The following is a 16,785-nucleotide window of genomic DNA, read 5'->3' on the forward strand; positions in this document are numbered from 1 at the left end:
ACACCGCCGTGTGTGGGTAACCTTAAACCCGGGTGTATATACGTGTATATACGTGTGTACTTACATAAAGTTCGAACTGTTTCCGGTAAAATAGACATATTTTGCCAGTGTTGATCTGATAAGGCCTTCGCGCAGCTCTGAGTCGCGGATTTCCGGCTCATTGACTCCGCGCTCCAGTTAAAACTGCCGGTTTTTGCGCGAAATCCGTAAAATCCTGCAGTACTGGACACTTCCACGTGCGTAAAAGAGTAGCTAACTTTTACGTAACACCACCCTGAGTGGCAGGAAGTTTATTGTGTGCGTGATTAAACTAACCACGCCAGGATGTAAATCCTCTTTGCTCATCTTGTGAAGTCAGTGTGTTGCTGCTGTGTTAAACTTTCGGACCGCCGAGTCCTTCTCCTCTGCTATTCACAGTCGACTGAGTCAGTCAAATCTGCTGACCAGGTCCCGACCCAAAGGGCGGTCCTTAACGTGGCATCATCAGTGGGCGTGACCACTCCCACCAGTCGGCCTCTGCCACCATCTGGTGGACAGCCTGACTATTTACACTCAAACTCAAAGGGTGTTTTACTACCCCTCACCACTAGGGGGGGGGGGTACACTGCCACATCGCCATCTGGTGTTTGATTTGGGTAACTGCATACAGTGCAGAAAGGTGCATTTCATTTGTTTGACCACCAGAGGGAGCCACTTAGCCACATAGCTGTGTCGCCACCTGGTGTTGTACTTGTGTAATTGCTATCATCCTGTAGAGTGCATTTAGAGTTTCTGTCGCCAGAGGGTGCCAATTTCAAACAAACTTTTTGTTAAGTTAATAAAGGGAATTTGCATTGTGGTTTGGTTAAATGGTTTGTAAATAAGTAAACAAATAACTGCATTAATTTAATCGGTTTATATTAAATAGTTAAATTTAAGTTTCAGGTCTGCTCTCTCAAACATTACTCTTTATGTTACATTGAACCAAGCTAAATAGCTATCTCCATTGAGTAACTAATCACAACATAAAATAATTAACTGGTCATTTTAATCAATTTGATTAAGTAAAGTTAATTAAATTTTTGTTAATTAATTATTTTCAATTTAATTCAACCATCTTCAAATAAATTAAGATTAATTATTGATCGATTAAGATCAATTATTAATAACTGATTGAAATTAATTAATTAATTAACCATAAAAAAAAAAAAAAAACTTATCCAGTTATCAGTTACTCAACCATATACCCAGCACACCTGTGCTTAATACATAGTTAAATTCTCCCATCCTGTACATAGTTAATAACTATACTCATATTTAGACATACTGTGTATAGTGGCCTACAGTTATTAAACTGTTCACTAGCACCACTGACAACAAATCTAACCATTCTTTTAAAATTAATCTACTAATCGTAACCTTAGGTCACCCACTTTTACAGATTTTCTTCTTAAAAAAAAGGCACAATGCTAATTAACTCGTACATAAAATAAACTTGTTTGTCACCAAAATTGTTTGATTCCACGTGCTTTACGTAAATCAAAATGTGTGTCACTGAAAAAGCTCTTTTAGAGCTTACAGCTGGTTTACCCCCAGGACTTACCGTCCCAGTCCAACAAACGGACAGTGGGGGTCTCCATGCACTAATTGCCAAAAGCCTCAATGAGTGTGTATCTAAAATTCTTGAGGGCAAGCAACAAGTGGATCCGATTTCCCTAATACTGTGGAAACAACTGCTGTTGTCACAGGATCAACTTGCTGCTTCCTCCAAAACCAGTCAAAATCTCCAAGCAGAGATTGTGACTTTAAATGATAGAGTTGCAGACCTAGAGAACAAAACTGTACAGTCTGAAATGAACCAAAGAGACCTCAAAACCGAAGTGCAGCTGCTTCAAAAGGAAGCCAACATAGCTACCCAACTTGCAGCTCAGTCACAGGAAAAACTAAAACATGCTATTGCAAGACAGGTTGAGCTACAAACTGAATTAGCACATGCTAACAATGCAGTCAAATTAACTCGAGACCAAACAGAGTTAACATTTGAGCTGATGATGGAGGGAGACTCCCCCATCAATCCAGCTGGTAAATCAGGAACCCCTGGGGTTCCGGATCCTAAGCAACAACCATCCACAAATACAATCCCTCTAGTCTCCCTTAAAGGTGCTGAAGCGCCAGTAGAACCAAGGTTCACTCAGCGTTCCCAGCCACATGGGACCTCTGTGCAACCTCAAGCACCCTCTGATAGAGATTTGGACAAAATTGCGCGTAACATCCCACGCTTTGAACCAGAACCGGACGGTTCTAATGATGTCCACCAGTATCTTCGCGACATTGACTTCTTCTTACGCCGTTTCCCCAAGGCCACGGTAAATGATAAAATCTACCTCATTAAGGTGTCCTCTAGTCGGGAAGTTGGACGTTTCATTGAGCGCCAACCACCCCAGGTTAAGAGAGATTATCCTGCTCTTTGCAAGGCTTTGGAGAATGAGTTCTCCAACCACCTTGTTCAAACCGGCCTTGCTGCAGCTCTTGCAATTAAGCAGAGACGCCAGGAAACACCCCTACAGTACTATCACCGCCTCAGGCTAGCTTATTTCGGCTATAGAAATGAGCCTGGAATGGAGGAAGAGGAAGTTTTCAAAACATTGTTCGTGAGAAACCTCCATCCCTCCACCAGTCGCTCTTTTGGAGTCGCAGCCTGCCCTCGTACGCTAACAAGCCGGCAGCTGCGTGATTTGGCTCTCAGAGGATTTGCTAAGTTCCAACAAAACATTAATAAAAAATCAGAGTCAAATGACATCCTGATAATTAATGAGCAGTCCTCCCACGTCAAGCAAAAAGGGGCACACAAGGCTCCAATGCCACCTAAGACCCAGTTAAACCACAAAAACCAGAGAGTGTTCCACTCTTGGTGTCGCTCGTCCCTACATTGGGCCCAGCAAAGTGACCAAAAGCCCTCCTATCGAAGGAAAGGTAGGATAAAACGCAGTTGGAATGGCAAACACTCACAGCACCATGCTCGAGCACAGAGCTCCAGCAAACTTCAATCTCCGCTCAGGAGAAAGAGCCCAAAGCACCACAAACGTTGGTGTCCACCTAAAGGGCACAAGCATGAGACATATCCAACTAACCTGAGCACTAAAGACGGCAGTCTGCTCAGACAATTTCGTGACGAAATACGCAAGCAGGACAATGCTGAATCTGAATTCTTGCCAATTGTCCAAGCTCCAGATCAACCTGCTTGGGGGGGTGCGAAATCCATCCACCCCAATGCAGCCTTGGTTGTACAGCCAGACGCTGAAAACAACCACACTGAGGAAGCTTCTTCCCTCAGCCTGGAGGATCCACCACCTAAACAATTCTTGGGTTTCTTAACCGAGAAAGGTTCAACACCAAAATTCTACCTAGCCACCTGGCTGGAAGATGTGTTCGGGTATGAAGCTCTTTTGGACACGGGGTCAGACATTTCTTTAATGTCAAATTCACTTTTTGACCAGGTGAGGGCGACAGCCCGCCGAAACAACAAAGAGATACCTCTGAAAAAGTGTGCTCTTCACCTTCAACCATATTCGCACACTGGTATCACTCTGCATTCTGTAGCCCTGGTGCACGTTACCATCGGTCCAATGAGCCTCACCCATCCAATTCACATTTCTCCGTTGGAGAACGTCCCATTGCTCTTTGGCAAAGACCTCCTTGACCGGGTCAAACCATTGATTGACTTTCAGCATCGTAGAATCTGGGCACAGGTTTGCGAACCCCTGCCCTGTCCTAAGGCACAGGATAGAGTTCAATGCTATTATGTTGCTAGCAACATTGAGCCACACAAGCTCATTGAACCTTCAAATTCCACGGGAATCAATGAGAAGCTCACTGTCAGGGTTCTGAAACCACCATCCTCAGAATCCCCTACCATGATTCTAAAACAAAACACCTGTTCATGGGCATTGACTCCCTCTACGGCTGTAGATGAGTACAACCCAAAAGCTGGAAAGTCATTCACTCTTAACACAACGGTCAACGGTGAAATCTTTGTTCCATGGGCTGACAAGTCAGCTGTTCACAGAACACCTGCAGGTTCCTTGCCACGGACTAACTGTGATCCTCTGTTCGTGCACCAAAAGGATTGTTCTCTTCTTGTTCCTGCACCAGTGGTTCCAGACAAACACAGTCCCTTGGATTCTTATGAAGGTAAAAACATTCCCGCCATCTACACAGATGGATGTGCTTTTCGGAATGCTCAAATCAAATGGAAAGTTGACATGACAATTGGTGCATGTGACAACACTTCTTTCAGAACACTGGCATTTCACCTTGATCCACTTGCCACTTACTGTGCGTCTTTCAGGATGCTCAAGGGCCTGTTTGTTTATGCCCCAGATACACACGCTTCATCTTCATTCGTGGTGCCTCAGCGCCATGGGGGGGAGAGCCTAGCCCAGGCCCTCGATCACCCATGGGTGGACCACAAAATGATGGGGAAAACACACCGAGCATTCCCACAATTGACATATCTGCCACTTGTTGGAAAAAGGCTAGTGTGTTTTCAGCCCCAATCTTCAGAAGATCTGTGTGGTGTATGGCCAATTCCACAAATGGATTGGGTCGAAAGACTCATGAAATTTGTTCGAAGGAACAAACATCTCATCACTGTGGCAGGTGCATTTGCCAGATGGGGGGGACGTCCCCCAGACCCTATTGAAATGGCTCAGGCCACAACTTTTTCGCTGAACCACACTTTCTCAGGTGTTGGTATATCTCACCGTTCTGGTGGTGAACTGCGGAAACACCCAAAACTGGGAAAAAGCACGCTTGGATACCAACCATTGTGCTACACTGCTGACAAGCTACTGGTGAGGTCCCAGCACAGCACTGGCAAAACAATTCGCGAGCTCAGGTCTCATTGGTTTGGTCCTCATGCAGAGGCAGACAAACTGCCTCGCATCTGGAACCAGATCCCGCATCGTCAGTGTTTTATTAAACCGATTCTCAAACAAGTTCACTGTAACCCAATCAAACTATGCAAAAGCCCCATGGGACAAGTCGGGACCAATAATGCCCTAGGTTAAATCATAATACGGGGCCACACACTGAGTGTTCATTGTCCACCATTTTCTGGCCTGACGCAATTGTTAAATTGAGAACGTACCACACATTCATTGTCTGGAACTCACCTATCCGAGTAGCATAACCCACAACAAATTGGATATTTTGTTAAACCTAGAGTTTGAATCACCATTTCAAACCATTAGCATAGCAGTATAATAAATACGTGGAGAAGGGGGGGTGCCAATTTTTTTTTTTCTCCTCTCTTCAGGTGCCCAAAACATATTTTGTTTCCCTTCTGACTACGTTTGCTCCGCTATATTGTTCTCAATTGTTGACTAAGTAGTGGCTAATTATTGAAGCATACCTTATGGGTAGGTTGTCTTGATAAAGTTATAAAGGAACAAATAGCTAGCAAACTATTTGTGACCCTTTCATATGCTTGTTGCCACACTATCACATTAAATTAACTATTTTATTCAGAACCAAAAGCCAATAGCTACAACAAAAAACTGATCATCAGAGAAATTGTATATCCCTTAGACCAAAAACTCTGTCAGCGACCTTGTAGTAGATTGTCTTAAGAAAGCATGACCAACAGGACACCAATTGCATGAAAGATGTACCCTAACGTGCTCTGTCTACAGAAATCCACGTTGACATCGACCGATGACCCAACGTCCAGTGGCCCATCGATCGATGGGGGGGGAATGTAGTGGATTAACCAGAGGATTTCTTCATTGCTTGGACACAAACACACACTACCCCCACTTTACGGCCTATAAGGAAACTTCGAACCCAGAACACTCTAAAAAAACCTTGGAGTAATCTTTTTTTCAAACAACCTTAAATTTCAAAATGACATTTACTGACTATTTCTTCACTCAGCCTCGCTCAAGAGCCCTAAATGCGAGTTTAGGGTAAAATTCTGTTTACATTCCTCCAAGTCATAAACCTCGGAGTTAATGTAAACATTTGGAACATTTGCAACACCATCACTAGGACGGGACTGCGGACTTAAGAGAGTGTCAAAACTTAATTAATGCCTTGGAAATTGTTAATTCACCAAATGTTGTACCAATTTAGGGGTTTGTGCCTAGTTATTTCTGCAATCACTTAGAAATAAGATTAATGAAATTAAGAGAAATGTTCTAAGCTTGGGATTCCATTTTCAACATTGCAGGCTCAAATTCTGTGGGGTGCAGAAAGAACTCCTTCCCCCACCGTCGTAAATTCAGACAGGCAAGGACCAAGCCTTATCTGAACACTCAGCAGAGGGGAGGAATTTCTCACTCAGAAGATTTTGCTTAAAATACATCTATATTGACTATATAAAAAAATGTGTTTTATAGAATGTTTACTAGATAATGGTATATGTGTCTGGTATATGGTATATGTGTTTGGATGTGTCCTGATTCAATTTTTCTACACATTCAAGTCTGAATCAACAAGGTTTAACTAGCATTTGATAATTTAGCTTTATTTGGTTATCAGTGGTTTAACCAGGTATTATCTTTTAAGTGATTTAATTGGGTTTAAATAATAACATGACTCTTGATCTCTTTCTGACAGAGTATCATCCATCGTTGTATTTCTAAGATTATCTAGTATTACAAAACTGTTTGTGGGCAAAATATATATAGTACATTTATTGTGATTCAATTGTAAGATTGTTGTTTCCTGAATTTATCCTCACAAACTGATATGCTGAAAAATGTATTTTGATCCACTGCTTAATTGAGTTTTCTTTTGGTTTGGTCTATTAGAAAAAAAAATGGAAATCTCACTGGCTGAAGCATGCTGACCATGTGAGCGAGGGGGGGTTTATGGCCCTTTGTGAATCCCCACCAAAGTTTGAAATTGCCCTAGACCAATCAAAACACAGACATTTGGGCCACAGGGCCAATCATAGCTCGAGGGCCAAACAGGCCACAGAGTCTAATAGTTAAACTGGGCAGACACAGTTTAGAGTTTCCAGTAGAGTTTAGTTGGGAGTTTAGTTCAGAGCAGTTGGAGGAGAAGCAGTTAGAGAAGGAGTTGGAGAAGATGAGTTGAGGAAAACAGTTAGAGGAGAGAGGTTAGGGAGCCCAGAGATGGAGAAAGGATAGACTGTTAGTTTAGTCATCTTAAGTTAGTTTTCTTAGACTAGTGCATTTAATCTTCAAGTATATTAATATTAGCTATCCTAGTTAAAATATCTAAGGTTATTTTACAATCTACGAAGCCAAGCATTATTCCATCTAAGTTTAGCTAAAGTACAGCTGAAAAGGAGATCCGCCAGATCCAACCCAGAAACCTGCGGTCCGGAGGCCACCAGCAAGCCAGCTGAGAGTGAAGGGATTTCCCTGTGGGTTCTAATGGGGCTCCGTGCTGACACAGGAAGTCAAACCACCCTTCAGACAGGCTCACGTGATCCTTTTTCGGGGTGAAGCAGCAGACGACCAACCCAGACGGACGTCACCAAGGCCCACTTCAACACCTCAGAGTAAGGCAGAGCTGGGTTTAATCTTTCGGCAGATGGTGTTCTGTTGGTCATGGTCTGGGTCGGGTCTTTAATAGAGCGTCTTTAGTATAGATGACTCATTTTGAGTGGCTTGGTTGGAAATAAGAATTGGTTTCGTAGACTTGAAATGCCTTAGACCCTTATTTAGAAATACTCACTTAATAGTTATATTAATCTTTATTCCTTTCATATCAGCATTATAACGTGTTTGTTCTTTTATTTCTCATTTATCATTCTACACTATGATTTGATAGCTAATGGCTACATTTATGACTTTTTAATGAATTATTTACTCATATCTGTGTGATTTAATAAATACTTTTATTTTACAAAACCTGTCATTTCAGTGTGTTTTTCTGGATAACTTGGTTATGAAAATTTCTGTCACCTGTAGAAACCACACCCTGAGATGTCTTGTGTTATTAATTAATTTGATTAATTAATTAATTAATTATTAATTAATCTAATTAAATTAATTTAATAACTGGCGCCCAATTAAAAAATATTTCAACATCTCAATTAGCACCAGGTATTAAACCACTGAGCCGCTACACATTAATTAAGCTGAAAGATGAGTGATTCCTATTAAATTCCTATTAAACCATAAGAAACAGTCATTTAACCACTTAAAGGTAATTTTAATAAAGGTAATATATTGTGATAATTTCATATTAAAAGTTTTTTCTCTCACCAAAGTCCATATTGCGGTTGAAATCGAGGAACGTCAAAGCGTTTGAGGTCTTCAAGCGTCGAGGCTGTCTCCAGAATGTTGTATATTGTGGATTACCAAGGGGTTTTTTATACAATGATTTTGATTGAAGACCTCAGGTTATGACATCACAGAAAAGAGTGGGAGGTGTGTGGTGTGTGTGAGTTTGTGTGTGTGTGTGTTTCATTCATATCAAGCATCTGCTTCAAGGTATGAAGTTATCGCTATTTCAATTAGAAATTCAGCTCAAGTTATTGACGGTCGAGTTATAGTATTCATTATCAGTTTTTTAACAAAGGATTCAAACCATCAAAAAGACACTGCTCTGTTTTAAATTTTAGTGATCTGATCAGAACATTCATGAATAGACATTGGTTTACTGAGGAAACTGCATTTACCCCAGGGCTATTGAATCATCAATAGTCTATACTCTGTTGGGAGTCTGGAATCCCTTATAACCAGTTGCACATGAAGCAACATGTGAGAATCAAACAATGGGCTAGTTCACTAGTTCCTTTACCCATCAATACACTGATTGATCTAACTAATTCATATCTTACTCTCAGGAAACGGCTTCCTACCACCACCCTCCCACCCCTTAACTCCACCAGCAACCACTTACCTCTCTTTAGCCTCAAGGAGTGTGGTAACCATCTCAACTCACATGAAAGAGAGGTAATTTAGCTAAAGTATAGAAAAGTATAGGCTAAAAAAGTATTAAAATGTAATATAAAAGTTTAATGTTTAAGAATATAATTAAATGTTGGTTTTGTATGTTTGACAATAATCAGAAAATCTATTTGTTCATATAGAACAAACTGTCAATTATTGCGAAGTAGACACGATTCATTCTTTTGAAGTCTTCTGAATTAAAAACAACCTGGAAATCGCGCGAGTGCAGGTCATTTTCAATTGCATAGTATTTTAAATCTTGAATGACACTGAGGCTTACATTACATCCGAGGCTCGTCATAACCGGCGCGAGATTAAAACGCCTAGACTTTCCTGTATTCAGAGGTTTCCAAATTAAATTCATGTTCTCCTGAAAAATGGGCTGCATTCTGTATTTCTGTAATTGACGTAGGCATTAAAAACAGAGCAGTGTCTTCTGAAGCTAAACCATTCTATATGGTTCAAAGTAAAACGAGCTGAGGCATCATCGTATCTAACCGTTTTTCCGACGTTCATAGCAACGCTATATATATCCTTAAGAAAAACATATCCGAAGTAAGTTCCATCTGACAAACGCCAGACTTGATCCTTGAGCGCTCCTTGAGCGATTGGTTCAGGAATGCTCTCCATTGTTCGGTACCTTTTTAGATTCTCGTCATCGTGCTCTTCTTCTACAGATCCTCCCATATGGTCTAACGCGTAGGATTTCTGGCTTTCATCCAGACGGTCCGGGTTCGAATCCCGGTATGGGAAGCTTTGGTTTTCAGCAACCTCAGAAACACAAGCCATTGCTCCGTTCTCTCGGTCCTTCACACATCTCGCTAACCCCTAACTCTTAAATACACATTTCACTCGTAGGCTTGCTGTGATTGCTCCATAGGAATAACAACCTTATTGGTCAATACTTTTGGCGGGAATTTTTTTGACCAATCAGGACAATCTGAATAATGATGGGGCGGGGCTGGGGCGGGACGGGAAGAGGTGGGGATGGGGCAGGAAGGGGCGGTGTGTCACCATGGTTTAAAATACCTCATATCCAAAACATGAATGACGAATGGCAGGGGTAATTACACGCCACCAGTTAATAATTACTGGAGACTCATGGTCATTGATATCAGAAAAGTAATTAAGAGAGTTCAAGGGTCAGGGGATCTGAGGGGTCAAAGGTAATTACAGATGATTGAAAACATAATTACTAACAGACAGCATCATAGGGTGATCTGAGGGGTCAAAGGTCACATTCCAGAAAAGGAGGCATGTGGTGTGGGGGAGGGGTCAAAGGTCACATTCCAGAAAAGGAGGCACGTGGTGTGGGGGAGGGGTCAAAGGTCACCTGTCAAAAAGTTTGATTGACTGTGCCCCTTATAATCTCTCTCTTGAGGATTGTCAATGGGGACATTGTTTCAACATAAATAACAACAGTGGGACAGGCCGGTAGCCATGACATCTGACATGTTTTAGATTGATCATGTCATTACAGGGTGAAAGGTCACCTGTCAAAATCACTGTGATTTCCTGTGCCTTGTACCTTGTTGTGACCAGGCTTGCTCTCAAAGTGTAGCCAGTTATCTATAAAGCCCACATGATTTTCTGCACACCACTTGGACATCCAGCGGTTCAGCGAAGAAAGCCTGCTGTAAGCTTCATCACCACGCCTCATTGGGATGGGGCCAGAGCAGATTACCTCCTCGGACAGCGTCTGGGCCTGTTTAATCACCTCTTTAATATTAGCCTTAGTTACTTCAGACTGCCGCAGACGAATATCATTGGCCCCTACATGAATTACTACCCTCGAATATCTCCTATTCCCTAACCTAAGGTTGCCACTAATGTCCGGTGCTCTGGCTCCCAGTAAACAAGTAACTGTTGCCGCTGGTGCCCCTAAAGCAGTAGCTAATTTCACGTGTCGGACGATAGAGTCTCCTATCACCAGAGTACCTTTAACAGGCTCCTCAGTTGGCGCTTCACTGAGCGGGGCAAACCTGTTTGACTTGTGAACTGGGGGAGCGTGGTGTTCAGGTGGGCTGGCTGTGGCCTTTGCGGTAGCATTAGCCTTAGCCTTTCGACTATGCCACCGAGACGTTACCCATTCGCCCCGCTGTGAGGGCTCTAAGGCCGGAGTCGAGGGGGTACTAACTCTCCCTGAGACACCCGGGGCTGCTAACAGTGAATCCTGCTGTCTATCCCTTATTAAACCCCGGATGTGCAGCTCTAACTTATTCACCTTATCCACCAAGGTGCTAACTATCTCATACTTAGTACAAATACCACTATTGTTACCAGTATCGGTGGATAAGGGATCTAAGCTATACATGCCACACTCTAAACAGGTGTAAACCTGAGCAGAAGCCATGGAGAAAAAAGCACTCACCTTGTTTCAGTTGAAATTAAAAACTTACACAAACAAACTGCAGCAGCAAACAGCTAATCCAGCAAACCTGAGGAAAAAGTCTATAAAAGTAGACAGAGTGGATTAATAGGTGTGTAGAGCAAAGAGGAAGCAGACTAAAAGTGGATTAGTAAGTGTGAAGAGAGTAAAAGAGAAGAAAACAGAGAAAAGTGTAGAAGCTGAAGATTAGAGCAAGCTTTCAGCAGCAGACCAGAGTAGCAAAGTAAAATCTGATTTTACATAAGAGTTCCAAAATCAGATTAATCCAGTGTGTAAGGGAAAATTGGTCTTGATTGATTTTTTTTTCCCCTTCTTAATTACATATTCTCTATTTTCTGTTTTTATCTCTTTCGCTCTTCTAGGAAAGGCTAAAAGCCTGATAGACACTTTTGTCCATTGCCTTATTTGTATGAAGCTACAGGAGACGTTGGCAACACATCTGAAAAGAGTCTGCATGAAGAACAACACTCCAGAAGAAAGACGTGCAAAAATTAAAAGCTAAAGAATCACAGAAAAGGTCGAAAGGAGGCAGTGTATGTGACTACCAAGATTTGAGGACAATTGTTAAATGTGAAGACAGCTGTAGAACCCTGGCACACCAACTTCTTAGCAAGGGCTTTCTCCTGCAGAATTACTCAGCAGAGACACCTGAAGTAACAGAGAGGTAAGCAAGTATCATACTATTTTTAAGTAAGTGTCATACTCCAATTCCCTAGATATAAAAAAAGGTTTTTTTTTAAAGCTTATGAAATTCATGTTTCTTGGTTTGTTTTTGTGTAAATCAATGTTATGTAGGGGTGAAGAACTTGGTAAAAGAGAACCTGCCGATAAATACTGGGAGATGTTCCAACTTGCAAAGTCTGGTGTCAGTATGACATATTAAAAGCTCACAAAATGGACTTCCGGCGGCTCAAGGTCCAGGTCCAGGCTCCAGGTATCGGCCTAATAAATCCCCCAAATCCAAGGACTCCTCTTTATATGTTGGACTATTGAAAGGACAATGCGTGGGGATAAATCCAGGAAAACGAGATGTTAAAAAGCGTCACAGACCTAGAAACGGAGAAATAATTTGACACCTCCACGATGGAGACATGGCCGGGAGATAAGGGCGACGGGGATAATGAGGGCAGACAGAGGTGAATTGAAAGCGGACATGAGAAACGAGCTCTGAGTTTTGAGCCAGCTGTAGACTCGACCTGAAGGTACAGTTGGACGAAATGTCTACTGAACTTAACCAGAACATATCGGACGCCATGGGGCAGATTGGGGAGGCCACGCAGCGCTTAGGGGAAGTGGAGAGAAGGATGGAGGAGGCAAAGAGATGGGATATCAGCATTAAAGATTCCCTAACCCAATTAATCAAAAACCAGCGAGCGCTGCAGGAAGGTAGTTCCTGAAGAAATAATGTCCGAATATACGGTGTATCTGAAAACGCAGAGGGCTCCTCAGTGCGCCGTTTTGTGGAGGATTTAATTAAAGCTGAATTGGAGGGTTTGGATTCAGAGCTTGGAATTGAAAGGGCTCATCGCGCGCTGGTTCCTAAACCCCCCACCGGTGCTCCACCAAAGAAAAAGTCCTACAAACTGCTTGGAAAAAGAATCTCCGTACAAGACCGGAGGGTGTTTTTTGACCATGATTATTCGGAGGAGGTCCAGAGGAGGAGAAAGGAGTACACTCCAATCAAGAAAGTTCTCAAAGAAAACAAAATCCGCTTTCAAACTCCGCTGTCCAAGCTGCGGGTGCATCTTGAGCAGCTGAGGATCTGGCCAGGAAAGGAGTGCCTGTGGGATCCATCCGGGTGCAGAAAGGAGCTGACCTCACAGAGGAGTGTTTGGCTAGGCTCCTTCCCTGGAATATAGCTGGAGGATTCCGAGAGGGGAGCAAATCGAAATTCAGTCAATAAGGAAGAAGCTCTGTGGCTTTCAAAGGATGGGTCGAGAGGATGAGACAGAGGAGGATTAATTCGGGCTTTCCTCACTGAACGGCCGATTCCAGTTATTTGTAAGTGACTCTAGAAGACTGCTTTTTTAGTAAAACTCAGTTTACTTTTGTAATCTCACCACACCAAAATGTTTGGTTGTTCCCAAGGGCCGATACAAACAATGTGACTTCCCGCAACAACACTTTAACGGGGATGGTTAGCACCCCTGATATTTTCTTTGAGTGTTTTGTTTACTTTTTACAAGTCTGCTAACAAGGGGTCTACAACCTAATTTTGCGAAATATGGAGCAAGCTTTGACAATGTCCTTACTGCTGCACCGGACTCTATCCATGCAACGCCTTCGGGCAGCAAGGACCATTTGTCCCGGGCTACTATGGACACGGTCATCCATCGAGTTCATAGAGCTCAAATCATGGGTGGACACATGAGGTTTGGGTGCTCCTCAGTGTGTATTGGCTTGTTCATAGACTGCCCTACAGGGTGGTAGCAATGGCATTTGATGTACCTGTACATAGCCTGGCCCACCGCTTCTGTGCTGAGCTACTCACCCTGCTGAAGGAAGTAATCTGCTTTCCAGTACAACAGGAACTCTCAGCTGTGGGTGCAGGGTTTGCTCTGGCAGCCAACTCTCCTGTGTTCTCCAAGTGTGTGGGAGCTATTGATTGATGTCATGTACGAGTGAAGGTTCCACCAGGTCCGGATGGACATGACTACATTAACCGCAAGCTGTTTGCTTCTATCCAGCTCCAGGCAATATGTGACAGTAAAGGAAAGTTCATCGACATTGACGTGGGGTATCCAGGCTCTGTCCATGATACTAGTTGCTGAAGAATAGCCCAGTGTATGTAGGTGCACTGTATCCCTCTGAAGGTCACTTCATTGTGGGGGATGGAGGATACCCATGTATCAGCACTCCAATTACCATCATTACCCCCTTCCGTGAGCCAACAGATGGAAGAATGCAGGACCGCTTCAATCGCTATCATGCAAGAGCCAGGAAGGTCATAGAGCGAGCCTTTGGCATGATGAAGGCCAGGTGGAGAAGTATCTTCCTTAAGGCACTTGAAGTAAGCCACCTCTTTGCTCCAGATGTGGTAGCCGTCTGTGCAATACTGCATAACATTTGCCTGTCGATGGGGGATGTTCTTGAACCAGAAGAAAGAAACGACCAGGTGAATGTCCTGCCACCCAGACCAGTTAAGAATGAGTGCAGTGGCCAACCACTGCGAGCCTGTTTAGCAGCACAGTTGTTCACCTCTGTCATTTGGCCAGACCACCAGTGTTGGGAGTAACGGTTACTAACGCAGTTACTTTTTTTCAGTAACGAGTAATCTAACTAATTACTATGATTGTAACTATAACGCTGTTACCATTTCCGACACCCCGTTACTGCCCGTTACTTTAGCCGCTCTATGAACTTTTTTTTTTTACTTCGCTTTGCCCTGGTTAACCCCTCCTCTTTCCGGTGAACTTGAGCTTCTGGCCGCTGTGCCTGTAGGTTTACGTGGTTTGGGGTGGTGAAGTGAGGCACAATTGTGACGATTTGCTGCTCTAATCAATTCAGTGATTGCCGTGGACAGCCCAAGTTCCGAATTAAGGACGTTAAGCTCTTTTTAGCTGCTCCGGTTTTTGTGGTGCTGCTGCTTTCTCTTTAAGAGCTTAGATTCTCTGCCCGAACCCGACCTGACCCGAGGACCGACCCAAAATCGGGCTCCTATTTTTATTTTATATAAAGCTCTGGTGTGATAATCACAATGTTGCTAAGTAACCAATTATTATTGTTCACTAAAGCGAACGAAATAGCGAAAACTGAAAGTGAAAAAACATTTGTGTTAACTGAATCTAATAAAAACGGTAATTAAAAGGAAAAAAACATAACTATGAATATAAAACTAACTAAAACGAACTGAAATCACTGATAGAATACACTAATTTTAGTGTTTAATTTATTTTTAAGCACTGTTGTAATCACGTAGCTCTGGGCGCACATGAACGCCTCCTCGTTTGACTTGCAGCATTGTGTGTAGCTGTTCTTAAAAATCATTTAAATTAAATAATAGTTCTATGCTTCTATGTTACAGTGTTAATTAACATAATTCTGATCATATTTCGCTCATTCAATCAGCCCGAAAACAGACAGTTTATGGGGCGGGTCGGGTCAGGCTCGGGCTCATAATGACAGTTCATGGTTCAGGCTTGGGCAGAATGTGCACGGGCTCCGGCTGGGTCGGATTTTTTGGGCCGATCTAAGCTCTATTCCCTTTGGTGAAGCTGTTATATTAATACCATTTTAACGGGCATTAAATTGTTGTTTTTGTCCATTATTTTGTTTTATATATACATATTTCTTTTGAGTGTGGCTTGGTTTGTTTAATTTCATCCCCAGACGCGTTTTTCCGTTTTTTTCAGTATTACAAGTTTTAGTAATTTTCTTTGGTTGTGTGAAGAATTTCGTTTTGTTTTTTTGAAATTCGTTAGATTATATTTTTGTCAACATTTTGGGTTTATTTTCGTTTGTTATTTTTCTAATAATAATAGTAAATGCATAATTGATTTCCTTTTTTTTAACGGGCGAATAATAAAAAGTAACGCGATAGTTACTTTTACTGGTAACTAATTACTTTTATAGTGGAGTAACTCCATTAGTAACTCAAGTTACTTTTTTGGAGAAGTAACGAGTAACTATAACTAATTACTTTTTCAAAGTAACGTGCTCAACACTACAGACCACCTACAACATCATGACTACATATAATTTTACTGTAAATAAATTACATTTTTCCCAAGAAAACCAATCCATATCTTGTCTGTCAACACTCCATTTTAAATAGAAAAATGGTGCAACTGTGCAATGCAATTTCATTACAGCCAGGGTGTGTATGTTGTGCTTTAGGATTTGCAGCAGTACATTCAGTAACATGTATTTAAGCATTTTCTAAAAATGAATGATGTGCCATCAATCTACCTATAGGGCTACAACACAACCATTAAACATTATGCAGCAAATTCCAACTGCCTAATTTTGTAGTGCAGTGGTTTTCAAACATTTTTAGTTGGAACAAATGATGTTTCCAGTAATTATGCAGGTTATTTCACTGCTCCCTCTGAGCTCTAGCCTCCTCTCTGGCAGCCTCCTTCAGAAACTCTAGCACCTCTGCAGAGTAACTTTGCCTTCTCATTTTGGCTGCTGGAGTTCCTGAAGAGGGACAGGAGGTACTTCTGCTGGTGGAGGGCACTGGCTGGCTCACAGAGTCAGGGGCAGAGCTGGCACAGGAGGGAGCGTCATCTTCCAGCCTGAGGCCACATCAGCTGGAGGGCTTGGCAGCTGGGCACTTGTGATCCTCCTGGGAGGCACAATTGAAGGTTTGCCTCCCAGGATGGCATGCATTGCCCCAAACCAGCGCCATGTTGCTGCTGTGGTCTCCCCCTGGTCAGTGATCATCCCTGTAGGGGGATTTCTTAGCTCCTAAAAGACATAATTTTGGTGTTACAATGTACAATTGTTTATATACTAAACAATATAACAAATGGTTTGTACAAAAAG

The 16,785-nt window shown here is 42.4% G+C and overlaps 1 non-coding gene across 1 annotated transcript; it reads left to right on the forward strand.

Moving 5' to 3' along the window:
• The first annotated feature begins 9,590 nt into the window (after positions 1-9,590).
• trnae-uuc (transfer RNA glutamic acid (anticodon UUC)) lies at positions 9,591-9,662 on the forward strand. The gene has a single exon. It is a non-coding gene; the product is annotated as a tRNA-Glu (tRNA).
• Positions 9,663-16,785: the final 7,123 nt, after the last annotated feature.

Source organism: Astyanax mexicanus, unplaced genomic scaffold, assembly GCF_023375975.1.
Source record: "Astyanax mexicanus isolate ESR-SI-001 unplaced genomic scaffold, AstMex3_surface scaffold_37, whole genome shotgun sequence".
Classification (NCBI taxonomy): Eukaryota; Metazoa; Chordata; class Actinopteri; order Characiformes; family Acestrorhamphidae; genus Astyanax; species Astyanax mexicanus.